The following is a 27,770-nucleotide window of genomic DNA, read 5'->3' as shown; positions in this document are numbered from 1 at the left end:
CCTTGGACTAATTATGATCTTTTCTTTTATTTTTAGGGCAATGGAAGTCATTACAGGAACAAAGACATTTATTACATATCTTTTAACAGTATTTAACCCATTGTAAAATGAGGCGCATTTTAATTAAAATGAAATGAGAAAAATCAGTTTAAAATCAGTGAACCACCTGAAGCTTTCAGGCTGTTTAAAAAAGACATTTTCAGCAGATAAACTAAGGTTCTTTAAGCTTCAGTTTAATAGCAGGAGGAAACTCTAGGGTATGTTTTATTGGGCTGTTAATATATACCTCTACTGGCTAAATGCACTTGGTCACACAATGAAACCCAAAAATGTATTAATTGGCCAATAAAGCATGGTCTGTTGAGTCTTGATGCCACAATATAATGACAAAAGTATTTGTTTACAAAATGTCCCCAGACAACCATTAGTAACTCACAGAAGGGGATCAAATATGTGGACATGGGGACATGCAAGTATAGAAACAGATGGCTGCATCAAATGTGATGTTGACATGTTCTATGCTTGCATTGTATATTGTGCATGCAACATTCAGATTCAAAACCTATACAAAGCTCCCTTAGATCAGGACAAATTTGTCTGGGTGCAAAATTGTTAGGGGTGCAAAATTTCAACACCTGGTGCTGCCTCAATACAGCTGTGCGCTTCCGTCGCTGGACTCTATTGAAAACAGATTCTCCATGCGAACCAGGAAGTGACCTCTCCAAACAACAGGACAGCTCCTCTTTTCTTTTCATATCTCTGTGGCTGCGATCTCCTAGGTGATGTGGATGCCATTAGGCAGTTGAATGTGCAGGTATACTCCATCCATTTCCATCCCTTCCACCCCCATCCACATGGCCTTAGGTGCTGGCAACCTATGCTATGCCACTGATAGGGCCTTCTCTGTGGTGACTCTCTATCCCTTGAATTATGTCAAACATAATTTGTAGTGAACTTTTGTCATGCATGAAAAACACATTCATCAAGGCCTATGGGCCATCTTAATTTGTGTGTTTAGGCTTTTTTTCCCTTTTTTTAAAAAAAGTGATCCTGTGTTAGTTATTGACATTTGATGTTTACCTGGGCTGTAGCAAGGTACTCTGTCATTGTTTTACTGGTATGTGTGTATATTGTTTTCTTTTTAGTCTATTGTAAGCTACTCTGGGGTCTTGGATGAAATGCAATATGAAAATGGTATGAGTTATAATATTATATTTAAAACAATGCCAGACATTCTAAGCTTATAGGGATTTCCTGTTTGCAATGAGTCTGCTGTGTCATTGTGAGAAAAGTGAGTCCTCCTCTCAATTGGCATCCGTCTCATCCCAAATAAACAGAATAATTCATTACTAAGTGTTCCTACAAATAGGTTTTTCCTGTTGGCTCTATTTTCCCTTGAAAGTGCGTGCCCTTACACTTGAAAGAGCAACACAACATTGTAGGACCTCATAGTTATAAATTATTGAATCTCAGCAGCTATTAAAGGAGCAGCCCCACCTCCAAGGCAAGTTCACCTGACATGAAAGAAGTGAATTTTTCTTGAAAACCTGTTCATGTTCCTCGGGAGATTATGGGTGAAAGTACTCATCCATGCTGAAGGATAGCCATTGGAGATCCAATTGACCAAGGTAATCAAGGTGATTAATGCAGGAATCATTGCCCTCATCCTCTGATGATTTCATTTGCATTCTGTGATGTCATTATACTAGGGTTACCAGACGTCCCTGTTTCCTGGGGACAGTCCCCGGATTTGCAAATAAGTCCCCGGACAAATTCCATCCCTGGAATGTCCGCGGATTTCATCTAATGTCCCCGGGAAACGCAGCAGCGGCAGTCTCAGCAGCCCGGAGCTGTTGGCTCTGGCTGGCTTCAGGAGCTATTCGGAAGTCCCCATATAATGGTGGTGCAGGGGCTCTAAGATGCAGCTTCCGGGCTGCCTCCACCTTCCTTGACCCCAGCAATTAAGCTGTGAAGGGAGGCTTCACGCTGCCTATTAGAGCTTGCATGCAAGCAGGAGAGGGCAGGGATCTCTCAGTTAGGCAACGGGAAGCCTCCCTTCCCAGCTGAGGGACCCCCACTTCTTCCTGCTTGCACACAAGTAGGAATGGGATTGGGGCTGCTCCGATGGGAAGGGAGGCATCACGCTGCCCGAGTCTCGCCGCCCCTCCTCTCTAGGCCCTCCTCCTCTGCCTTCCATGCCTGACCCACAGCGCACCCCTTCCCCACCACCACCACCACTGAAGAACCAACAACTCAGGGGCTGCCCAGGCTCATGGAGAAAGGAGATAGAAGCCTCAGAGGAAGGGGAAACACGGCGGTTGAGGTCAAGGCGGCAGCCACCCCTCTGCCGCCGCCATCGCTACAGCATCAACGTTCCGAACATGTAGTATTTATTTATTTATTTAAAGTGTCCCCGGATTCATTGAAAAAAATCTGGTAACCTTACATTATACAGTCAGTTGCTACCATTATGTCATCATGTTCACTACATGACTCTCCGGGAAAGGAGCCTTTGCATCTATACCCAGGAAAACTCACTGCTTACAGCAGGGTAGTGTAACCTCTGACCCTCCAGATGTTGTTGGCCTCCAACTCCCATCAGCTCCAGCCAGCATGACTAATAGAGTCAGATATAATGGGAGCTGGTGTCCAATCACATCTAGAGGGCCACAGGTTATCCACCCCCTCCTTAAAGATCAAATCCAAATGTCCCATGACAATGCTGTCCCATTGTGTCATTGATGCTTTTTTACGCTAGCCACAATTGTGTTCTTTGTAAAACTATTTAAGGAGACAGGCTATCATATGTTTCTAACACAGTGTTTGGGAAATCATTTCACAGTCAATTAGTCTGGCTCAGCTCTACGTCATTTTGTGCAACCTTCTATTTCTTAAAGAAGTTACTTACTTCCCTGTCTCATTTCCCAAAAAGTGCATTTGACATTCTGTTGTTTGTTTTTGTTTCTTTATGGCTTTTGTCTGCAGTGCTGCTTTTAAAAAAGTTTGACTTTATTTTCTAGCACCAAAGTTTTACTTTCACCAAAAATGGCTTTCTATTCAGGAACACTGGAAATTCGCATTTCCTCCCCCCCCCCCCCATGTTCTCTGCTCCTAACCTGCACACAGTTGAATCTGTGATTTTTTTACCCTGTTACCAGCTTCTTTGCATTCAACTGGATTCTACTTTATTTCTGCTCGAGAAGACTCATAATAAGAGTGTCTCCTGATAGCAGAACTGGGACAGATATATATGCAAGCCATTCTCCACCTATACTGGTGTTTCTTGCTTCCCTGGAATACATAAAAGGGATTAAGAACCAAAATATCTTCACATACTTCCCAACCATGAGACTACAACATTCTTCTGAAGCCCACAGTCATAGATATACCAGTATATTATATGATGACATAAATGTCAGATCAGGGAGCAATCAAAACCCTGTATCTGCCAGCAGGAGCCTAGTTTGGAATAGACAGGTCTCCAACTGATCTCTAACTTAGCTCAGTTCTGTAAGTCCCCAAAATGTCGCAGCCAAAGCAATGTTCACAGCGGATAGTTTTTATTGTCAAAAATAACACTTACAGTCACTTCTGCAGCTCTGGATGTCTATGTGCACCAATCTAATAGCTAGGCAGCTATTCCCAAGTCTGTGCTCTATGGAGCAGTTGCAGCAACAGAGGACCACTCCTCCCCCCCCCCATCAGTTTACGTACCTTCCCCTGACGGGCTGAATACACACAGCCATAGACTGTGCATATGTGGAAAATACCTCTACTCTTCCCTTTTCAATCCCCTCCTGGTTCTGGGAGGCAGTGGTGCAGGAGAGGGTGAGGAAGCACATAGCCCATGGGTAGGCAAACTAAGGCCCAGATGCCGGATGCGGCCCAATCGCCTTCTCAATCTGGCCTGCAGACGGTCTGGGAATCAGTGTGTTTTTACATGAGTAGAATGTGTGCCTTTATTTAAAATGCATCTCTGGGTTATCTGTGGGGTACAGGAATTTGTTCATTTTTTCTTCTTCAAAATATAGTCCAGCCCCCGACAAGGTCTGAGGGACAGTGGACTGGCCCCCTGCTGAAAAGGTTTGCTGACTGCTGCCTTCACTTGTTTGACCCGACTCTTCCTTCTTATCTTCCTGTGCTCCACCCTTCAGCTATGAAGTTCCCCCTGCTTCTGATTCTTGCCTCCTGGCTGGTAAGGGTCCCCACAAACCACTGCCCCTGTCTCCCAAGTCAGATTCCAGCTCCGCTGCCCCTGGTGCACACTTGTTAGCATCTTGCCAGTCCCTGATGCAAAATAGGGCACTGCAGGGGGCAGGGCAGGGGAGATCCAGCCCTATTCCAAACCCCGCTATGACCTAGTGAGCCAGAGGAAGTTACACTGACCAAAAGGGTGATGGAAGTCAAACTCTATTTTAAAAAGACGTTGGAGTAATTTGCAAAGTTGGAGCCATAATTTACTCCAGCGTATTTTTTCACTGGCCTCCTTTAGTTTGGATTGCTCTGCAGATTGATGTACTATTCGAACACTTGCATTCTGCCCCTCCCCAAGGATAGAAGAGGATTCTTGTCCCTCTTGCTCATGACTCAATGGAGGTCTCTACCCACTCATCGCCTTGTCTCACCAGCTGGTGTTGACCATAACTGTTAGTATTTAGTTTTGCACACATTTCATTTTGAACACAACATGTTCTAAGCATAGGAGGTGATTTGGGGATTTAGCACAAAGTGCCACCAGCATGCTGCAGACACTCCAGCTCTCTTTCTCATCAGATTCAGCTGGGTTTCTATGGAAGAAGAGCTCTCGCCTTTTGAAGTGTGGTCCTGATGCCTTGACTCAAAGTTGCAAACCCACCATGGCTGTCCTCCATTCATAGGTCGCAAGAATGACTGTTATTTCCTATCCAACAGATGTGGGGCCTCCAGAATATCTAGACCACTTCCTTCCTGATGCAGCAAAGCTGTCCAATGACACTTATTGTCAATCTAGGGTCCTGAAGGGAGATTCTATCTTGCATCAAGTGATTCCAAACCTATACCCCTGCTCAAGAACTAATCTCTGACCTGACATGTGAGAAAGCAGTTTTCAACATTGATCTTCTGATAAACTTTCACCCCTAACTTCTTATCTCTTTTTCTCAGTCTCCAGGTTTTAAGCTTGAAACTCTGCTTCTGTCACTGACATTGTTTTTGTTTATTGGAACTGTCTGGTCACTCCGTCTGTCATATTTAGGTGACTACTCTGTGCCCTGCATTGGCCTTACACAGCAAATGTACAGGATACCTTTTTGTTTTATTTTTAAAGGCAGTTTCTCCTCACTCCTATCAGAAAACAGCAGCGCGCATTGCCAAAAGAAGAAAAAAGAACAAATAAACAATATTGAATTGAATATGAATATGTCATGGATTTATTTCCTTGGCAGCAATGTTTGCCATTTTCTCTCATTACCCATTACCCATACTCTTATGCTAAATTGGAAATGATTTGTATTATTCTGAATGTTTAAGATTTTCTTTAGAAATTATTCAGTTACTAATTGAATACTTGTTTTTAGGAAGTTGATGATTTTTTTTTTCATGAAAGGTCAAGGATAATTAAATGCTGGCTTACTTTTAAGCTTATTTTATATTTTATATTTGTAAATAAAATGTAAAGGCAAGCCAGATGATTCTATTGTGCCATTTCTTTTTTTTACAGCGAAGCAAGGTAAACTAATAATTATGTTAGACTAACATTAAAGCTGGTTGTCAAGTCAGATAGTGATGGCCATTTACCTTTGTTTAGACTCTTGCTTGTCTCCAAATAGAGTATTTGTTTAAAATTCTAATTCTACAAAAAATACTTTGCTCATTATATTGTAACATGAAATGCCTGGATGATTCAACTAAATGGATTTACAGTAAGTGTCCATCTCTGAGTAGGTGGAATGGTGTAGGTCAGGGGTCAGTAAACGTTTCAGCAGGGGGCTGGTCCACTGTCCCTCAGACCTTGTGGGGGGGCAGACTATATTTTGAGGGGGGAAATTAACGAATTCCTATGCCCCACAAATAACCCAGAGATGCATTTTAAATAAAAGGACACATTCTACTCATTTAAAAACACACTGATTCCCGGACTGTCTGCAGGCCGGACTTAGAAGGCAATTGGGCTGGATCCGGCCCCCAGGCCTTAGTTTGCCTACCCATGGTGTAGGTGTTTTAGGTAATCCTCTCAAGCAAGAAAAGGCTAAGCTGAAGAACAATGAATATTGTTTGGAAGTCTGTGCACAGCAGGCAAAGACAGGCTCTGGTCATGAGGTGGCTGGTTGAAATGAAGAGTGTAAAGGAAGGGTGTAAAGAATTATGTAGAATACCAAATGGGGGTGGAAATGGCAAAGCAATGCTTTTTAAGTTGTGCAGGAGATATTAGCAGCTTAAAAGCATATCGTATTATAAAATATACAATATGGAAAGAGGGCTATTTTTAAAGAAAGGAAGAAAGAAAAACATACTATTCTGTGATTATCTTGTGTGCCTTGGGGACGGATGATTTGTATTGGAGTAACACATTGCATTCAACTATGCGGTTCAGTCCTTTAAGTCCTTTGACACAGTCCAGAAACTTCTCTCTTTGATCCCAGAGATGGAATCTCTTAATGCAAACTTCTCTGCTTTGCAAATGCAAACTTTTACACAAGTTTTAACTTCAATATTGAGCTAGAGTGGATGTTTTTGGCTTGATAGGCTGAAACTCAAAAGTATAGTTGAATTCATAGTTGAGATACCTGCTATGGAGATGCACCTAATTGTGTGTTCATACCCATAAACCTCCCCCCTAAATAAATTCACACTTGACTCAAATTTTAGTTTTGGTTTTCAGCAGAATTTAGGCCACAACTTTATTGATTACAGAAAGTGGGTGGTTGCATAGGCTCTGGTTTGACTAGCTCCCTGCTATGCAGGTAGCGCTGACCCAGGATTCCAGCATAGGTCAGCCAAGGGTGAACACCTGGATAAGCAGAAAGCTGGGAACAGGCTGTCTCTGCCACCCAAATGTCCCCCTAGACTGAGGCACGGGCACAACCCCCTCTCAGGGGTTGACTTAAACCATTGAGTTTCTGGATTTCTTTAACAGAATACACTTCACATAGGGATGGCGAGAGCGTTCTCCCATCCCTACCACCTGAACCAGAGGCTATCCGCAACCTTACAAGTTGTGATGATTTGCTATGCGGCAGGTGAAACCCAAATGGCAACAGCCAATCAGCCAAATGGGGAAAATTCCTGCTGTGCCCCTGTCCCAATGACAGACAACACATGACAGCATAGCAAGGTCAATCACAAAGCCCTAAAACTAGGGAGAGGTGGGTGGGTGTTCTGAATGCATGCACTGAAAGAGGAAGCTCTGGGTCACGTGCATGGGTATAAATAGGTCCCTCGAACCATTTGGACTGTGTCCCATTGGCCAGATTGCACCCAGCTACGAGGGACCTACCAATCGGGTGTTGTGGCTGACCAATCGTACCCACCCACAACACAGGGTGTTGGTTTCAAGGTCTCACCACAATACATGCCCTCTTTAAGGGAGGACTCGATGTATCAGCACAAACCAGGTCGGGAAGACAAAAACTATTAGTGTGAAACAAGCACAGACAAGCAACAAGTCCCATCCCTAGGATCAACTGAATGGCACAATCCCATCCAGTGCTCATTACCTACTTACTCCTTGTGAAGTCTGGTTGGGCAAAGAAGTGAGTTGTGCTCAGAAAAAGCAGGAAAGCCACCTCCAAGGATGGTTTTTCTTCGCTCATAAGAGCCTTTAATTGGGAGCCATGCTACCATCTAGTTTGTACTGGCACAAACAGGAAACCGACTTCCCTCTTTCTCCAAGCCCTGAATTTTCCAATTGTCCCCCCCTCCTCCCCAGGTTCATATTGATTTTGGTTGCTTTGTATTTGGATGGGGGGAAAAACCTACCTTGTTGAAAGGGCAGCTTCTGATCCAAAAAGCGAAACACACAAAGCTCTAATATTTTAAGTGTCACTTTCCCAGCTTCCCTGTTCTTTCCCTCCCCTCTCTGCCTTTTTCTTCAGTCTTAGGCTCATCATTAGTTCTTTATCCCTGCTGCCAGCTGCAGCCTCTTACGGATTTATATCCAGATGCACCAACAGGTACCAGGTTAATGCTTGTTTATTAGCAGAGTTCCAGCCATCTGCTCCGTACGCAACAGCTTGTGCTCTCCAGCAGATCTTGGCATTTCACAGTACAGTACCAAAGCAGCCTTAAAAAGAACATCTTCGTTTCAAACTTGTACAAGCAAATAAAGAAAGAGATTCTTTTCCCCCATTTGTGCAGATCAGGGAAGGAGAAGAATTGAAGTATATATGCTACTCAGATTTGCTCGATTTGCTCTAAATCCCTTGCATGAGAAAGGCAATGAATTGGTTCACCCCATTCATTTTATACTGAAAATACCAGCATTAAAGATGACTTTCTACCTGCCTGTACTGGCATAACCAGTGTAATCAACTATATCTAACAAAAGACTTATGCTGCAGTAAAGTTAGATTCCTAAAGTGTTCTGAAATTTAACCAGGGGGCGGTATGAAACACCCTCCCTGTGTTGGAGGTGTTTATCGGTATTTTAAAACTCTGATTTTCACCCCTTCTCTTTCACCTTTCACGGCCTTACAAATTTAACCATCATTTCAATCAAGAACTTGCCTCCCAGACCCTGGAACATAGCTCTCCTTAGTTCAGACAGAGTCTAATAACCAGGGGATGAAACAAACCCTACAAGTTTGAGGCAGGAGGTTTCCAGACCTCACCAGACACAGCTGAAATTAAGAGGAAAAAAGAGCTAAAGCATAGATTCTCTGTTTGCTGAACCTCAGGTCAAACACTTAATCATTAGCAAGTAACGAAGATTGTTAGAAACTGGATTCGGTACCAAGCAAAACAGTATTCACCCCAGACAGACAGACATCAATCTTAGGGAAAGGGTAAAAATGGAATAAAAATAAAAAGCAAAGCCACCACTGGAGACGTCATTGTCTTTAATTTGTTAGGATTCAGCATTGATTAATCATTGTATTTCACTCACTTTCCAAAGATATCAATGCTGTTCAATGCTGATGAGATAGGTTTAGAATAACAGGTAATCTGGAAACTTTGGCTCTTTATCATTCAAATTATAAGGAACTACTAAGGGGGCAGGGGAGGTCATTAATGATTACCCACTGGAAAGAGTAGGGAATGGCAGCCTTGGATAGAAAAGATAAACATTTCTGGAATTTGATCTCAGACACAGGTTTTAATCCTATGTTAGATGCTTTGCATCTCAGCTAATACTTGGGTGGAATCTACACACATATAAAAACTGTTCTGAAAATGCTTTTTTTAAAAGCATTTTTAATGATTCATTGAATTTTCCATAAGGCTTGCCATTGCCATCTAGTGTCACATTGTATATTGCACTTATAACACACTTAAGATGTTTTATTTGCAGCTATATAGCTGAGTCCTTGGTGCATTTACTTTAGTAAAGTCATTTAACAGCAGTCCTAATGGACCAACTATTACTCAGGACTGGTTAACGTTGTTACCAGAATGGTCCCCCATTTCAGAACAAGAAGTAAGTGATCTCATAGATGCTTTAGTGAATGATAAAGCTCTTGGAGAGTGAATGACCCCTTCAAAGGTTTCTAAGAGCAGCTCTGGTTGGTGGTCTCATCTCCTAGAAAAATCATTTTCTTACATAAACTGTACTGGCACTTTCCCCGTGGTCCAATTCACAAGAAAGGTGATAAACATAACCCCCAGATTATAACTATCAGTTTATTAGCTTATTGGACTAATTGATATAACTCATCCCAGGACATCCTGGCAGTTTTTTTTTTTTAATTATTATTATTATTATTATTATTATTATTATTGAGTATGGCCAAGTCTGCAGTTGCTGTGTCTTCCCCTCTTAACTTTTCTCCTTTGTAGCAATTACCGCATGGTTGTTTTATTGGCGTATTGGTCAATTGGCTATACAATGGGTAATGCTATCTCTCCGGTATCCTGTTCTCTGATAGTATTGGTGGTAGTAGTTGTAGTAATGCAAGAAGTATTCAAGGTCTCCTCAGACCAAAGGATGGAGGCATAAGAGACAATGCCATGAGACTTTCTTGTGGTAGAGAGGTGGAAAACATGTTGCCCTGGAGCTTCAGGGAACCCTCAGTTTAATTTCACACAGCCTGTGGCCCAATTTTTCTTGAGTGCCAAGGAAAACCAAAAGACAGAAAGATAGGTGGCATTAAAATATGTGGGTGGATGGAGGACGAAAACAAACCACTTTTGGCCCTAACCCTAACCTCTCTCATGTCTGGAGTTCAGCCCCCAACAAATTACCCCCCAGACAATGTGGCCTTCAACAGGAGCAACAGCCCATTCCTGATGTAAAGTGTTGCCACAGGTTTTTAGGCAAGAATGTCTCTAGCGACTTTGTAAAGCAATTAAGGGTTTGGGCCGAAGTGATTGGTTAAGATATTTCTCTGTCTAGGCTCTCTAATGATATTGTTAACAAAGAGTGAACATCTTAAGCAAGTAAAACAAGCAAGGTTGTGCCTTTGGAAGGCAGTACAAAGGCAGCAGTTCTATGTAGCTTGCTCTCTGTATAGGAAAGGTCAGGAGCCAATTTAAATGAGATGCTTGATGCATAGAAAGCAGCTACCTGTGTTATGTTTGGCCCAGGTGGAAACGGCACTGGGGTGTGCATGCATTCAAAGCAGCCAGTGGATGGTTGCAAACCCTTCAGATTTGAGTACTGGGAAAACTAAGCTGGTAATTATTTTTAGCAAAGCCTGCCCCATATGTAAAATAATTCTGAGTCCCAGCTTACCGCTATGGGAAATTATGACTCTTCCCAACATTTGCAGAGAAATGTCTGAAGTAGGACTGTTTCTGGATTTCACCCCGAGCAAAATTCACATTTAATTTGAGGAGTAACATTCATACAAATTCCAGAGAGGAAAACCAGATGGATCAGATCGCCAGGGGATTACTGAGTATCATGGAAATGGCTTCCTTTATTTTTTTGGCTGGTTCACATAACCAGCCTTTCAATGGAACAGACCTTGGGCAACATTTCCAAAGAACTGAATTCATCTTCTGAATAAAGAAAGCAACGAGAGGGCAAAAGAACCACCATTGCAACTGTGGTGGCTTCCCTGGGGTGCTTGGAGAGAGCTCATCAAGATAATGCTTTAGGGTTGCTTTATCTCCCTTCTTTATTGAATTCAAAGGGCTTTAGATCAGGAGCAAAAGGGTTAATGAATGGTTCTGTGGCAAAAATAAAGAAGGATAGCTTAATGACCCCCTTCTAGTTCCTAGATTTTCAGAGAGAGGCACTGCTCTGTCCATACCTCATTTTCAGCACTTTAATCAATGTTACAGTACAGCTATTCCTGACCTTTCATGCCATATGCCCCCGTGCCACAATGTACTTTATAAGAATAGCTACAATTGGTTCATTAATCACAGGGATCTCCACTAAGATGGAGCATTTACAGAAGAGTCTGCAAGGAGGTCTGGAAGAGTGTGGATCACAATATTGATAAATTAGCTAATTGTTACACTGCAGACAAAAAAAAAAGGCGAGTACCAATTTTTCAACGCATTGCAGACATAAACCAAGGTTGGTCTTAAAAAACAAGGGAAACCATTGACAAGATTTGAGCTTTCCTTTTATATTAAAAGAGCCATATCATTCGTACAACTTAAAGTGGGTAAGCAATGGAAGGCTAATAATTCTAAATGATTCTAGTTGATTTAACAAGAGTGAAAGGTGAAGCTGCACACATTAATTGTTACCCTTGCAAACTTACGGATTACAATTTATGATTGAGCTACAGACATTTCCAGGACTTGTTATATTGCTCAGGTGTTGAAGCTTATGGGAGCTGGCCCAGATGAGTGACTGGACAAGGCACCTCTTGGGAACAAGATGTAAGTGATGAGGTAGAGCAGCACATAAGCAAAATAGATAATAGCAAAACCAAGCAAAGTATAAGTAGCACATTGAAACAAAAGATAAATCTTGTAATGCAGATATTCTCATGAAATCCATGCAAGACTACCCCAGTGGCGTAGCGTGGGTTGTCAGCACCCGGGGCAAGGCAAGTAATTTGTGCCCCCTAACCCGGTAGGGGCAGAGAGCTGCGAGTGCGAGCGCGCCCCACTACCCCAGCGGTGCTCCAGGAGTGCACTCAGATTACTGAATCAGCTTGGCAGTGGCACAGACGCAGGTGGCGCTGTGGTCTAAACCACTGAGCCTCTTGGGCTTGCTGATCAGAAGGTCGGCGTTTCGAATCCCTGTGATGAGGTGAGCTCCTGTTGCTCTGTTCCAGCTCCTGCCAACCTAGCAGTTCGAAAGCACACCAGCGCAAGTAGATAAATAGGTACTGCTGCAGCGGGAAGGTAAACGGCGTTTCCATGTCCCGTTGCACCAGAAGCGGTTTAGTCCTGCTGGCCACATGACCTGGAAAGCTGTCTGTGGACAAAAGCTTGCTCCCTTGGACTGAAAGCGAGATGACTGCCGCAACCCCATAGTCTCCTTTGACTGGACTTAACTATCCAGAGAATCCTTTACCTTTTTTACCTTTATGGTCCACTCTGACTAGAATCATTTTTTCAAAATCTCAGAGCAAGGCTCTGTTCCACTCCCACTAGCAAAGATGACTCAACCCAGGACTTTCTGCATGTGTCCTACTACTGAACTATGGTCACTCCCCATAAAGCAGGATGGGGGGGGGGGATTTCCATGACATCAGGTGAGGGAGCAAGGGTTTAAAGGAACAATGGGGAGCTGGGGAAACCCAGCCAGATGGGTGAGGTATATTATTATTATTATTATTATTATTATTATTATTATTATTATTATTTTACTTACAGTGTGCTCCTGGTTGCTCTTTTGCTGGATCAAGGCATGTTCCCAATTGACTGTCAACTGATGGGCAGTCAGAGCAGAGTCAGAGGGAGGGGAAATGGTTTTCTTTCAGCTTTTTCCTCCCAGGTCTGCTCTTTGAAGCAACTGCTTTGAAGCAGACGCTTCTTTAAAAGTCCAAAAATCAGAAGTTTCAAGTAGTGGAGGGGCTTCCAAAGCATAAGTCTGGCAATGCCCCTTGCACTGTGGTTCTTCCCAAGTTCAAGGGGTTTTGACCGGTGTGCAGGACTTGTCAATCATCTTACATCCTAATACATCACATCAGAAAGGGTTCTCCATTATACAAAAACAAAGTAGACTCAGCCAAACTATTCCAGAAACTTGTGAAGAATCTTTATTACAGGGCATATCCACTGAATTTAAAGGTGAGTTTTATTGCTTAATAATAATAATAATAATAATAATAATAATAATAATAGAAAGATCCTTAGGGGCTGCAGTTTTCAAAATACAGTATAAAATTCAAATGCTTCTAGTTCCCAAATCAACAAAAAAGACCTTGTTAACCTGATAGGGTTAATATAATCCATCTCATAAATGCCAGGACGTTCTAACAGAAGATGTCTTCTTGATAGTGAATTAATTTATTCTCTGGGGTTGGGAGCCTTATCTAGCAATATATCCCTTCATGTACATATATTGGGGGGGGGGGGATAAACATATGAAAAGTGCATTTTGAACAAACTAAGAAACAAAGCACTTTGTTTTCAAATAAGCATAGGACCACATCTAAGGAGGAGCTTGTACAATTTGACAGAGAGGCAGTGTGATCAGCTGTCATGCAGCCAAATTAGATTTCTATTACTGCAAGGTGTCGAACAGCTGTATGCAACTATTGTGCTGATGATAATCTGATGGTGGCTAAATTGTGGGTGAGGGGTGGAAGGAATCCCAGAAAATACTTTTTTAAAAAAATAAAAGAAGAATGTGTCTGCCTTGACATTTATAGAATGCTCTTTGAATGTCACTGACTTTTTTTGGCTAAGGTGATTCTTTTTCTATCAATATTCTTATCATGTTATTCTAGACAGGCTACATAAAAGGCTATTTTCAAGCTTAGTAATCTCTCCTCTCAGAGAGGCAGAATATTGGGCTAAGTCACAGGTGCACCATTCAACATTTCATTTTTTTTCTCTAAGTGATCAATGGGACTTAGACTACCCATGTAGCCAAAACTATGGTATAAAGTCCTGAGGAAATTTAGTAGATTGTATCACTTAACTGTAACTGGCTGTGCTCTTTTATCTCTGGTCGGGGACAGAGGGTGGCACTAGGGAGGGAAATGTCGTCACGCCACTCCTTGGTGTGTGGAGTGCCGCAGGGCGCAATCCTCTCCCCAATGCTTTTTAACATCTTTATGTGCCCCCTTGCCCAGATTATCCGGCGCTTTGGGCTGGGATGTCACCAATATGCTGATGACACTCAGCTCTATCTTCTGATGGATGGCCACACCGACTCGGCCCCGAACACACTGACCAGATGCTTGGAAGCTGTGGCTGGATGGTTTCGTGGGAGCCGATTGAAACTAAATCCTTCAAAGACAGAGGTCCTATGGCTGGGTCGGGATGGCATGGGGATGAGGGACCAACTCCCTTCTCTTGCGGGGGCCCAATTAGTGCCATTGCCTTCCATTAAGAGTTTGGGTGTAATCCTTGACGCCTCCCTTTCCATGGAGGCGCAAGTTACAGCAACAGCCAAGGCGACATTTTTCCACCTTCGCAGCATCAAGCAGTTGGTCCCTTACCTTTCCCGCCCCGACCTGGCCACAGTGATCCATGCGAGGGTCATCTCCTGGCTTGACTACTGTAATTCACTCTACGTGGGGCTGCCCTTGAAGCTGTCCCAGAAACTCCAGCGGGTGCAGAATGCTGCAACAAGGCTCCTCACGGGGTCTCTGCCATGGGAGCATATTCACCCAGTGCTTTTCAAGCTGCACTGGCTCCCGGTGGAGTACAGGATCAGATTTAAGGTGCTGTTAAAGGTCAAAAAGCCCTTCACGGCCTAGGACCCTCGTACCTACGGGACCGCCTCTCCCGGTATGCCCCACTGAGAGCCTCAAGGTCCATAAATAGCAACACCCTAGTGGTCCCGGGCCCTAAGGAAGTTAGATTGGCTTCAACCAGAGCCAGGGCCTTTTCAACTCTGGCTCCAGTCTGGTGGAACGCTCTGCTTCATGAGACCAGGGCCCTGCAGGATCTGATTTCTTTCCGCAGGGCCTGTAAGACAGAGTTGTTCCACCTGGCCTTTGGCTTGGAGCCAATTTGATTCCCTCCCTCTCTTTCTTTTTTCTTTTCCTTCTCCTCCTGCGATGAGGCTACATTTTAATATTTTAATGTTTCAATATTTTAATGTTGTATTTTTAATTTTGTTTTTAAGTTGTAATCATTTAACTTGTTTTTATTATTGCTTGTAAGCCACTCTGAGCCCGGCCTTGGCTGGGGAGGGCGGGGTATAAATAAAAATTATTATTATTATTATTATTATTAAGAGTGCAGATGGAGAGAGAGAGAGAGAGAGAGAGAGAGAGAGAGAGAGCATGCACAGGTACAGAAAGATGCCATATTACATAGGGGGTGACATTTTAAAATGCTCCCCCCCCCCAGTTAAAAAAGGAAAGAAAATCCAAAACTCTATCCCATAATAAAATTAGCTTAATAAGAGGAAAGGTTCTAGTCAGCCCTCCATTTGCCCTTGTAGCTTCCTGCTCCCAGGAAGATGTTCATGAAGCAGAGCCTTCCAAACTATGCTGTTTCCAACCCCCCTCAGCCAGTAATCAAATATCTCATGATTCATGTCATTTCCCCCTTAATAGTGACTTGCAGCTGAATATGTAATCTGTTTCCATTTAAATGTACAGTGGTACCTCAGGTTAAGAACTTAATTCGTTCTGGAGGTCCATTCTTAACCTGAAACTGTTCTTAACCTGAGGTACCACTTTAACTAATGGGGCCTCCTGCTGTCGCCGTGCCGCCACTGTTCTCATCCTGAAGCAAAGTTCTTAACCCGAGGTACTATTTCTGGGTTAGTGGAGTCTGTAACCTGAAGCGTCTGTAACCTGAAGAATCTGTAACCTGAGGTACCACTGTATTTGGGGACATTTCAGCCAAAGTTAGTTGTCACTGAGACCCAGGGGAGCCAACTTGAATAAAATACTGGGTGAGTCCAAGTAAACTCCACCCCATATTGATCACGAGACACGGAACATGCACACCATTTGAATGGCAGTGCCCATCAACTTTGGGGGACCCTCAAATATTTTATTTTTGGGGGGAAGTGTCCTCAGCCTCCAGGAGTTGGCTCCTATGTTCAGACCTACTCCTGGAGTTGCCTGAATGCTGCATCAGCTTCTGTGGCTTCTCCCCCCGGTGCCAGTGACACAGAAAGCCAATTGTGACATACTAGTGAGCACAGGCGGCGCTGTGGATTAAACCACAGAGCCTAGGGCTTGCCGATCAGAAGGTGGGCGGTTCAAATTCCCGCAATGGGGTGAGCTCCCGTTGTTTGGTCCCAGCTCCTGCCCACCTAGCAGTTCGAAAGCACGTCAGAGTGCAAGTAGATAAATAGGTACCACTCTGGTGGGAAGGTAAACGGCGGTTCTGTGCACTGCTCAGGTTCGCCAGAAGCAGCTTAGTCATGTTGGCCACATGGCCAGCATGACTAGCTGTACGCCGGCTCCCTCGGCCAGTAAAGCGAGATGAGTGCTGCAACCCCAGAGTCATCCACGACTGGACCTAATGGTCAGGGGTCCCTTTACCTATACCTAGTGAGATACTGAAGGATATTGTCTCCTTCCCTCCAGCCTGGGACTTAATAAATGTCTTGATTATACTGTGTGCAAGAAAAGGTGGTGGCCTAAAAAGTGGGAGGACGTGGTTTGCAGGGCTGGACCAAAACATTTTGGCACCTGAGGCAAAGCACAAAATGTCCCCCTGTCAGGGAAGAAGGGGTGACTGAAGACCTATAACAGGAACAAAGAGGTGGGGGGAGCTCTACATTGGGAAGAAGGGAGGAGCGTAGCAGCAGCAGCAACAACAACAAAATGCTGCCCCTGTGGATCCTGCCACCTGAGGTGGTTGCCTCACCTTGCCAGCCCTGAGTGCTTTGCACAGAAAATCACAAGTTTTGCACATGTTGTCTGCATCTTCTGCTAGGGATGAATGGGAGACAAATTTGCCTTTGTCTGCTTTTGTGTGCAGACCTACTGAGTTTACACCTCCTGAAAAAAATGCAAACCAAAACACAGGTATTCTGTTCAATCCGCACTTTTCTGAATTTTGTGATGCAGTTCTCCAGCCTAATAATGCATACAAAAATGCATATATCCAGGATCAGTTGACATGAAGATCTATTTGTCTGTGTTCTGTTAGGGGGAATTGCTTGCATTCCCCCTAATAACACCCCCAAAATAACATGCAGAAATGTGTATTTTAGGTGAAATCGGAACTAAAATGTTGATGAATTTGAAACTGTGTTGCTAGCATGGCATCTTTAGTCCCCTTGAGCTTATGATATCATGAAGAGGCTCCACATGTTGAAAACCACAACAGGACAAGAGTCATTTCACTCCCCACCTCCCAACATTCACTATGGATGTCAGAAAAGAAGGAACCTACATACATAGACGTCTGCATATGGAGGCATGCACAGGATCAGGGGTGCCACCTCCTCCCACGAAAGCCTACATATTTCGGCTCCTCCAGTTCCAAAATTGGCACTCCACAACTTCAGATGATTATTTCAGATTATGTCTGGCAGAACATCTCACACAATATTCTGCTGTTTTTCATAGTGCCATGGTGTTGGAAATGATCATCACTAACCCAGAGAGATCCAAATTCTCTTTGGTGTCAAGCTTAGTAGGTCTGCTTCTCCAATTTCAAATTATATCTGGTCCACTAAAGTGGAAATGGATTAACCTGTGTCAGAGGATATGCTTGCAGAAACACCTGGATCAGAGAGGATATTTGCAGGGGAGATATAGTGGGCAGGTGGAGGATGCTTTAACCACCCAACACTTTTCATATGTAACTCTTGCTGCTCCTCACACACATCTCATTATTTGCACAAATTCTTAGGTGCGTCTCCTTGGCATGGACGGAAAAAAACATCTAGGATAAGAAGTTGGAGATGAATCATCCCTCTGGAAAAACTTATGTGCCATCCCTCATCCCCACCATTTCTCCTCTAGGAATCTCTCTCCCCATTCTCTACTTTACACATTTGGCAGAAAACAAAGAATCTGGAATCCCATGTTTGGCGTGTAACATGTAGTTCAGCCCTTTGGCACTATGAGGAAGTCATAAAGTTATGCATTTACTAGGGGAAATGGTTGTGACAGACTATTAATTGAACATATGTATAGCGACACTTAATGCTTTGCTAAACATAACATAAAGGTCACGAAGAGTCAGACACAACTAAACGACAAAACAACAACAAAACATAATACAAAAAAGAGTTCCTGTTGCAACAACACAGCTCTACATGGGGATACTGTTTTCCCACATATCATCACCTCCCCCATGTATTTTATGTTTGCAACACACAAATACTGTGTTCACCTCTTGCAGGGAATTCCACTGACAGGTAGAGGAAAGAAGCAAATGAAACAGTTCTGTTACACAGCCCCAAGGTACAGAGAGATGGACCATTTTTGCAGCCCTGACATAAGCGTGAAAGCTGGAATCTCCAGATTTTCCTTTCAGTGTCCTTTCACTGCCACGAAAACGCACACAGAAACACTCGCTGCAATTTCTCTATAATTTATCCCCCAAAGTATTCCAACTGTCTTATTGCTGGTTAGTATTTGAAGTGGATCTGAAAATTAAATCAGTATTGATCCACCGTTCCCATCCCCTTCTACATGCTCAGTTCCATCTATGAAAAAACAAAAGGCATTATTATTTGCTCTGGAAAATTAAAGAGAAACCAAACTCAGTTTCTTGTCCTTCAGCCTAGAGGCCTGTATACTGAGTAGTATATTAGCTCTGCCATTTCATTGGCTTGTGGTCACATCTCTCAAAAAGCACAACTAATGGTGAGCCAGCTATTCCCGTTCCACAAGCACCCACCTCCAGCAGATTTATTGCTGCTCTCAGTGAAATGAATGTTCTTATGAAGCAGTAAACAGGTTTAAATATCATTTCTTTTATTCCCGTGCCTTGGTGCAAAAGAATTGATTGAATTTTTTTTTTGAAAAACACATCTTTCAAAGTGGCATCGAACTGTCAGTAGACTCCCCTCCCCCTTCAAACTCGATGAAAAACAGAGAGGGTAGTTTTCCAGGTTTGGCACATAAAATTAGGCACAGAGGCTGACAATAGAAAGCAGCTGCCCACATTGTTAGCAGAGCAGGACAGGACCGGAGAATTCATGCATTTGACACTCATATTTCAGGCACAATATATACAATATACAGTGCCTGTAATGCACACAGAAAATGTATAAGTCTAATATCTTGGAATTAGTTTCTGCTGCAGTTCTATTATTATTATTATTATTATTATTATTATTATTATTATTATTTTGTGAGAAATACAAGGAATGCAACAAATCCCTTCTTGATGATCAAGACAAGCGACAGAAAGCAAAAATTGTGGCAGGAAAGTAGCATCAGCAGTGGAAGTAGCATGGCTTCTTTCTTTTTCCTGATATTTTCTTGTCCCCTTCTCTTCCCTTCTACTATTGCAACTTTCTTGACAGTCTGCCCACTCCCCCCCCAAAAAAAGCTCAACTCTGCCGCCCCCAAAGCTCAGTGATTGCTGGCGAGGGAACAGCTGATAGGCGGCCTGTTAGACTCATGGGGCTGTTAGCCTCTGGGCAATCCTCCCCCCCAAAATTTCAACAAGTCAGGGCAATTTCCCCCCATTTTCTTAATTTGGGGTCCCCAAAAATAGGGGGCGTCCTATACATGGGGGCATCCAATACACAGAAAAATACGGTATACTGGTGAGAAAAAAAGAAAATCTGAGCAAATTTCTCAAGAAAATGTCTTCGGAGAAATTTCAGCTTTGCTCTAACCCATACTCACAGTAGCCACTGGACACAAACAGTACTTGCCTTACACCAGTGGTTTTCAACCAGTGTGCCGTGGCACCCTGGGGTGCTTTGAATGATGGTCAGGCTGTCGCAGGCAACACTGGGTTCCATCCCTCTTTCCTTCCCTTCCTCCGCTGATGCCCTCTTGCATCTCTGCCTCCCAAAAGCTTGCACAGTTGTTTGTTGCAGCAGCCCAGGCTACAAGCTCCCCAGGTGAATGGTGCCACTGGGGGTGGCCAAGGGGTGTTTCCCAGGCCCCTGTGGGGCACTGTGAGGAGGAACCTCTCTTTGGGGCAGTGGGGGGCAGCTCAGAGACCAGGGGCAGCAGCAGCAACTGCCCAGAGAACTCCCAAGGAGAAGGAAGAGGAGAGGAGAGTGAGGGAACACTCCACACGGGAGGGTGTTTGAAAAGGGGTGAGGGGTTGCCAGCTCTGCAGGCAAGGGGTGACATAACTGGGCTCCTGAGCCCCACATGTGTGCCACAGAAAGAATGTAGTTGGTCAAGGGAGCTGTGGACCCAAAAAGGTTGAAAACCTCTGCCTTACACCAATTAAAATTCAGTTGACATAGCTGAAAAAGATTAACAAATTAAGTGCCTTAATGCAACATAGGAGCTACTTGTCCCTGGCGATAGCCTACAATCTGTTGTGGTCTATCATATACTACCACCATCTACTGGATTCTAGAGGAAGTAAAAGGGTGAATGTATTAGATCTGGAGTGGGGAATCATTTTTAGCCAAAGGGCTACATTCCCTCATAGTGGCCACATGACAATGGCAGACATGACCAAAAACACAGGTCTATATGGCCAGAGGGAAACAGGTGGTGAACAATGGATGCCACATTTACCTCTGTACAGTTGGTTGTATTTCAACCACACAAAAGCCAGAGGTTTCTACACTCATCCACGTCTCTCGCAGCAACCACAAGTGCAAAAACCGAATCCAAAACAGCAGACATCTGCCTATTGAAGTCCCCACACCCTTACAATGTCAAACATCTAATTTGTACAGTTGGTTGTATTTCAACCACACAAAAGCCAGAGGTTTCTACACTCATCCACGTCTCTCGCAGCAACCACCCAAGTGCAAAAACCGAATCCAAAACAGCAGACATCTGCCTATTGAAGTCCCCACACCCTTACAATGTCAAACATCTGATCAGCCCACCATCCAGTTAGCAAAAGGTGTCCTGTACCATGCATGCATTTTTTGGCTTGGAATATACAATTTACTCTCATTCCCCCCCCCCCCTGATTGTACATTTAGGGCCAATGTCTGCTGGACATAGGCCATGCTGCAGATGAGAGCTACATGTGGAGGCCAAGCACAATGGGAGTATGGAGCCAGCACAGGCAATCCTGCTCTTCTCATACATACATTTGTGAAAACCATCCGAGACAAGCATTTGGTTGCTAATATGATCTTCTCATGACATCAGTCGTTGGCTAGAACTGTGTTGCTAAACCAAATTACAAGATTTGCAGCTGCAGCACCTTGAAGGGCCATTGCTTGGTAGAAGCTACACCAGAAGGACTGGGAGCAAGCCATTTCTCTTTGGAGGAGCCGAGTTCTCCAGTCAGTGAGGCAATCAGACTCATTTCAGTCGCCTCACACCCAACATCTCGGCTCTCTTAGCTGCCACCTGTCCATGAAATAGAGGCCATATTCACTTAGAAAATCACATTCCAAACTGCTACCCCTCGTGCAAACAGAGAGAAAAGAGAGGCAAAGTGTTTCAGTGCTGATGGATTCTCCAGTTTCAGGTTGACTGTGCTAAATTTAAAATTCAGAGACCAGCAACATCACAGAGGAACAAAACTGAGCTACTACACTATTTAATGCCAGATGTGCTGAATGAATGCTGAATTAAGTCAGCAGTTAGTAAGTTGTTCAGCAATTTAACATAAATTTGTGCTCATTTGCATGGAGGGAAAAGCTCCTTTCATGTGCCACCATTATTGCTCTGCAACCCTACATCCAAAGACATTAGGACAAGGTGAAAGATTCCTGATGCCACGTTAAATTTGAGTCCACTGGCTAAGCTGCTAAAATCACAAATTTCCCAATCGCTCAGTGATTCCCTCATACAGGCTGGAGTCATGGATGGGGCAAGAACAGCATGGAAAAGGAGGAGGATAGCTATGCCACGAAATCCTAACTTCCCCCATTTCAAAAACACAATAGAAATCTATAGGTCATGGGAAAGACAAAATAAGGCTCATTCCATCCCAACCCCCAAGCTGGGTACCATTTGGATGCTTGGGGCAGCCCACAGACATTAACTACCTCATCCCAGTAGGAATGGGAATACAAAGTTGTTCTGTAACCAACAAAAGATACAAGATCTTGGTGGCCTTCCGCCTAATTCGAGAAAGGGCTAATCCAAGCTCAAACGTCATGTAGGCCATCAAGGTTTCAGTAAATTGTTATTTTCCAATTATAAATATGACTTAGGCAGGACATGTATTTATATCACCAGGGATTTTGATTCACCATTCAGGCAATTTCTAGAGTCACCCATCTTGACTCGTCATTGCCAAATAAATGGGATAACTTCAAGATGAATCTCTGCCTGCTTTCTCCTATTCACGGTCCCTTTTTAATACATTCTACAACAGGGGAAATCATCCAGCTAGTTCGTTTGAGCTTCTCCTAGCTAGTGCTAGCTAAGCTGTCACCTTGTGTTTGTTTGCCAAAGAGATGCTCTTCCCTCCAAGGGGAGATCTGCTGCCTGTTGGCGATAGAGATGTAAATGGAGAGGACACCACAAGTGTGAAAGGACATGCAGCACATAAGCTGAGATATGAGAGAGCCAATTAAGAGGGTCTAAAGGAGTGAGGGGGGAATGGCAACAATTATGAGTTTGGTTCTGAGAATCATCTGAAGCGTGCTTATTTATTTCGAGCACTCCATGAGAGAACGGCCAGTCTGAGAGAGAGGAGAAAAGAAAAGCCACTCTGAAGGGGAAGCCAAGGTTTTCGTACTTCGTTCGTAGTTGCATTAGCGTCAACACAACCTTGGAAAAGTTAATTCCTGGACACGCAGGAGCTTCTCACATTCCTGATACAACACCTTTGGGCAGAGTTGGGGAGCTTATAATTCTTAGGCTACAACTCCCATCAGCCTCACCTAACATGGTCAATGGTCTGGGTGTGCCGGATTCTTTGAGGAAAACCATGACTGTTAAAGTGGAATGATACTGATTTAAATGGGGCCAAAGAAAAGAGGGATTAGAATAGAGACAAAAAGAAATGGGTGGAACACTTTTGACTCAGGCTCTGCCCACTGCCTACATGTCGCCCTCCAGTAGATGACATTTGAGGGAATTCAGACCTTAACTGAAGAAAAGAGGAGCCTTGTAGCTCTGAGGAAATACAGCCTTACAGTTGTGTGAAATTAAAATCCCTCCAGAAGCTTTATGAGTTGGGCAAATGCATCACGTTTGCTCGTAAAATGAGCCGCATATTTGTATTCGCCTACTGTAAATTGTCTTTAAGAACAAACAACAACCCTAGGCAAAATGCTTTTTTGGAAGCAGAACAGTACATCATTTGTACAAAATGGGCCTTTATCAATCCACAGATTGCAGAAAGCAAACTTATCAAAATGTCCCGTATGTGTTTGCAAACCATTATGGCAGAGCTTAGCAAACAACTGGATGTTTACCTTCCCAATTAATTGCATTCTTAACCTTCCTAAATGGGCAGAAAAAATAGCAATCCTGCATTGCATGGCTCTGTAAACCAGATTTCATCTAGTTGTGGAAATAGGTGGCAGCTAATTAAGCAGTGCAGTAAATGAATTTTTATCTGATGTATTTATAGCCATTAGGTGCATTGCTATTAACAAGGTTTTTTATCATGTATTTTCATGCCTTGTAGCTCAATAAATTTCATAAAGCACAGCATGTAAAAAAGAAAGAGAGAAAGATTATAAACTTTGCAATAAACTGTCATTCAATTAATTTACAATGGTCTTTCAATTATAAGACTGCAAGTATTTATTTCATTATCATTATCATCATCATCATCATCATCTGGTGGCATATTCAGTGAATTTCCAGAAAATCAATGGACTGAAGTTAGTCATCACACACCCACATACACCATTCACCCACAACATTCATATAAATCAGTGTTTCCCAACCTTTTTCTGACCGTGGCCCCCTCCCAACCTTGTTTCCTTCCTGTGGCCCCCCTCATGGGTATAGCCAAGGGGGACGGGGGGCAGCTGCCCCCACAACAAAGTAAAAATCAACACAAATCAATACAAATCTGAGGTTCTGCCCCTCTAACTAAAATCCTGGCTACGCCCATGCCCCCATCCTACCAGTAGAAAGGCAGCTATTTGAATGTTTTGTTTGTAAATAGTACACGTTTTATTTATATTTTTTATAATTTATACAAAATACAACTACATAATGTGATAGGAACATAATGAAGTATTGTTGAAGCAGAAAAACATAGAATCATAGAGCTGGAAGGGACCACAAGGGTCATCTTTCTAGTGCAACCCCTTGCAATGTAGGGAACTCAGCTAAAGCATCAATGACCAATGGCCATCCAACCACTGATAAGAAACCTCCAAGGGAGGAGAGTCCACAACCTCCCAAGGGAGATCCATCTTCAATGTATTATAGAAAGCAAACAACACTTATTTGACCCCAGATATTTGACACAGGAAAGGGACTCGGGTGGCGCTGTGGGTTAAACCATAGAGCTTAGGACTTGCCGATCAGAAGGTCGGCGGTTCGAATCCCCGTGACGGGGTGAGATCCCGTTGCTTGGTTCCTGCTCCTGCCAACCTAGCAGTTCGAAAGCACGTCAAAGTGCAAGTAGATAAATAGGTATCGCTCCGGGGGGAAGGTAAACGGCGTTTCCGTGCGCTGCTCTGGTTCGTCAGAAGCGGCTTAGTCATGCTGGCCACATGACCCGGAAGCTGTACACTGGCTCCCTCGGCCAGTAAAGCGAGATGAGCGCCGCAACCCTAGAGTTGGTCATGACTGGACCTAATGGTCAGGGGTCCGTTTACCTTTACCTTCTTTGACACAGAGGGGGCAACCTACAGATAAAGTCCAGAAGGCACACATGGAGTTCTGCATATATGGGAGAATTTCAAAAAGCAAGTGGTCCTCACTGACCTGGTGCAAAAAGATCTTGTCATCCGGAGGAGCCCTGGCTGCCTAGATAAAGCACTATAGCCCCACACACTCTTACCTCAGTGTGGCTTTCTTCTGAGTAGACAGTTATTTACCAGATGCAAGTCAGCAGCACCAGACAACCCCGCTCGGCTAGGTGCTGCCAACAGGCCCTGCACCCTCAGCAACATCTGAAGGCCCTGGGGTGGATTGCACCCTGAACCTTGCAGAGTCAGGCCCAGGCTGCCACTGGGCCCAGCACTGGCAGCGGCAACAAGCAGCTCCAGCTCACCCAGCCCTACCCTACCACCGCACTTACCTGACCTGGGAGTCCTGGATTGCGGGCTCTACTGGTCAAAACAAGAGCCTCAGCAATTGCACTCTCCCACTGTAGGACTGCGCCAAGAAAACACACATGGCAAAACGGAGTGTTGCGCCCTGGTGGGCTGCCCCTTTACCCGCTTACGATTTGCCAAGCGGTCAGCCAATCAGGATTTTTAAAAAGTGCCTCCCCCTTCACTTCTGACTTCCCTCTGTGACCTTCAAGCCTCATGCTGTGGCCCTCCATTTACACCATTTTCACCTGTGACCCCCTTGGAATATCCTGGGGGTGTCCCCAGGGGGCCATATGACCTCCAGTTGGGAAACACTGATTTAAAGCACTATCATGCCACTTTAATGGTTATGGCTTCTCCCACATTCCAAAATCCGTGGGAACTGAGTGCCTTCTAGAACACTAGAGCCAGTGTGGTGTAGTGGTTAAGAGCGGTAGTCTCGTAATCTGGGGAACCGGGTTCGCGTCTCCGCTCCTCCACATGCAGCTGCTGGGTGACCTTGGGCCAGTCACACTTCTTTGAAGTCTCTCAGCCCCACTCACCTCACAGAGTGTTTGTTGTGGGGGAGGAAGGGAAAGGAGAATGTTAGCTGCTTTGAGACTCCTTAAAGGGAGTGAAAGGCGGGAAATCAAACCCAAACTCTTCTCTTATCTTAGTCCTTTGCTTTCTTCATCCACCAACAGGAACAAGCAGTGCAGAGTAGTTGTTGTTTTTAAGTGAGCCGAAATTTTCTCAGAAGAGAATTTTCTGGAAAAAAAAGACTCTATTCAACTCTATCCCTTAAAATATATACAGTGGTACCTTGGTTTATGAACTTACAGTGGTGCCCCGCAAGACGAACGCCTCGCAAGACGAAAGGTTTTTTCGTTTTCGCGTTGCTTCGCAAGACGAATTTCCCTATGGGCTTGCTTCGCAAGACGAAAACGTCTTGCAAGTTTGTTTCTTTTTTCGTAAAACCGTTAATACCCAGGGTGCATTGCTGGAAGAGGTGCAGTTGCGACTTGACTTCCAGGAGCAACTCATAGCACGCGGTGTGGTGGCCTTTTTGAGCTTTTTAAAGAGTTTGCTGAATTTTTGAAGCTTTTCCAAAACTTCTTTTGCAGCTGTTTGGTAAGTTAAACTTTTAAAACTTTTTTTGGGGGGGGTTGGATTTTGGGTTGGGGTGTTTAGAATTCAAGGACTTGGTGTTGGGGAGAGGTTTGCAAGAATCTGGGAGCTTGTGTGGTTTTTTTCTGTATTTTTATGATTTTCTGTGACCATTGGGCCATGTTTATTTCTTTTTGAAAAAAAAATCTGGGTTTGAATTTCTGTGTGCTGGGTGGCTGGGGGAACAGCTGGGGAGGGATTTGCAAGAATCTGGGAGCTTGTGTGGTTTTTTCTGCATTTTTATGATTTTCTGTGACCATTGGGCCATGTTGGGTTTTTTTTGAAAAAATTTTCTGGGTTTTGAATTTCTGTGTGCTGGGTGGCTGGGGGAACAGCTGGGGAGGGGTTTGCAAGAATCTGGGAGCTTGTGTGGTTTTTGTTTTTTTTTTTTGAATTTTTATGGTTTTCTGTGACCATTGGGCCATGTTGTTGTTTTTTTTTGAAAAAAAATTCTGGGTTTTGACTTTCTGTGTGCTGGGTGGCTGGGGGAACAGCTGGGGAGAGGTTTGCAAGAATCTGGGAGCTTGTGTGGGTTTTTTTTTTTTTTTTTGAATTTTTATGGTTTTCTGTGACCATTGGGCCATGTTGTTGTTTTTTGAAAAAAATTCTGGGTTTGAATTTCTGTGTGCTGGGTGGCTGGGGGAACAGCTGGGGAGGGGTTTGCAAGAATCTGGAAGCTTGTGTGGGTTTTTTTTTTGAATTTTTATGGTTTTCTGTGACCATTGGGCCATGTTGTTGCTTTTTGAAAAAAATTCTGGGTTTGAATTTCTGTGTGCTGGGTGGCTGGGGGAACAGCTGGGGAGGGGTTTGCAAGAATCTGGAAGCTTGTGTGGGGTTTTTTTTGAATTTTTATGGTTTTCTGTGACCATTGGGCCATGTTGTTGTTTTTTTGAAAAAAATTCTGGGTTTGAATTTCTGTGTGCTGGGTGGCTGGGGGAACAGTTGAGGAGGGGTTTGCAACAGTTGGGGAGGGGTTTGCAACAGTTGGGGAGGGGCTGGGGGAACAGTTGAGGTTTTTGAAGACTTTGGTGATTTTTAAAGCTTTCCCAAAACTTCTTTTGCAGCCATTTGAGGATTTTGAAGACTTTGGTGATTTGCAGCCATTTCGTAAGTTAAACTTTTAAAACTTTTTTTGAGGTTT

The 27,770-nt window shown here is 43.8% G+C and overlaps 2 protein-coding genes and 1 long non-coding RNA gene across 4 annotated transcripts in view; 2 read left to right on the top strand and 1 right to left on the bottom strand.

Moving 5' to 3' along the window:
- Positions 1–27,770, bottom strand: part of CDH12 (cadherin 12) — a 721,954-nt gene that overhangs the window by 670,436 nt on the left and 23,748 nt on the right. The gene's annotated exons all lie outside the window — the stretch shown is intronic.
- LOC308481973 (tigger transposable element-derived protein 1-like) overlaps positions 1–27,770 on the top strand; it is a 449,404-nt gene that overhangs the window by 419,676 nt on the left and 1,958 nt on the right. The gene's annotated exons all lie outside the window — the stretch shown is intronic.
- On the top strand, positions 810–5,390 carry LOC308481149. The gene is made up of 3 exons (XR_013988482.1): positions 810–1,117; positions 1,474–1,628; positions 4,912–5,390. It is a non-coding gene; the product is annotated as an uncharacterized lncRNA (long non-coding RNA).

This window comes from Podarcis pityusensis, assembly GCF_964106645.2.
Source record: "Podarcis pityusensis genome assembly, chromosome: 7".
NCBI lineage: Eukaryota > Metazoa > Chordata > Lepidosauria > Squamata > Lacertidae > Podarcis > Podarcis pityusensis.
Note: the sequence above shows the minus strand (reverse complement) of the source record. Positions and strands in the feature narration are given on the sequence as shown.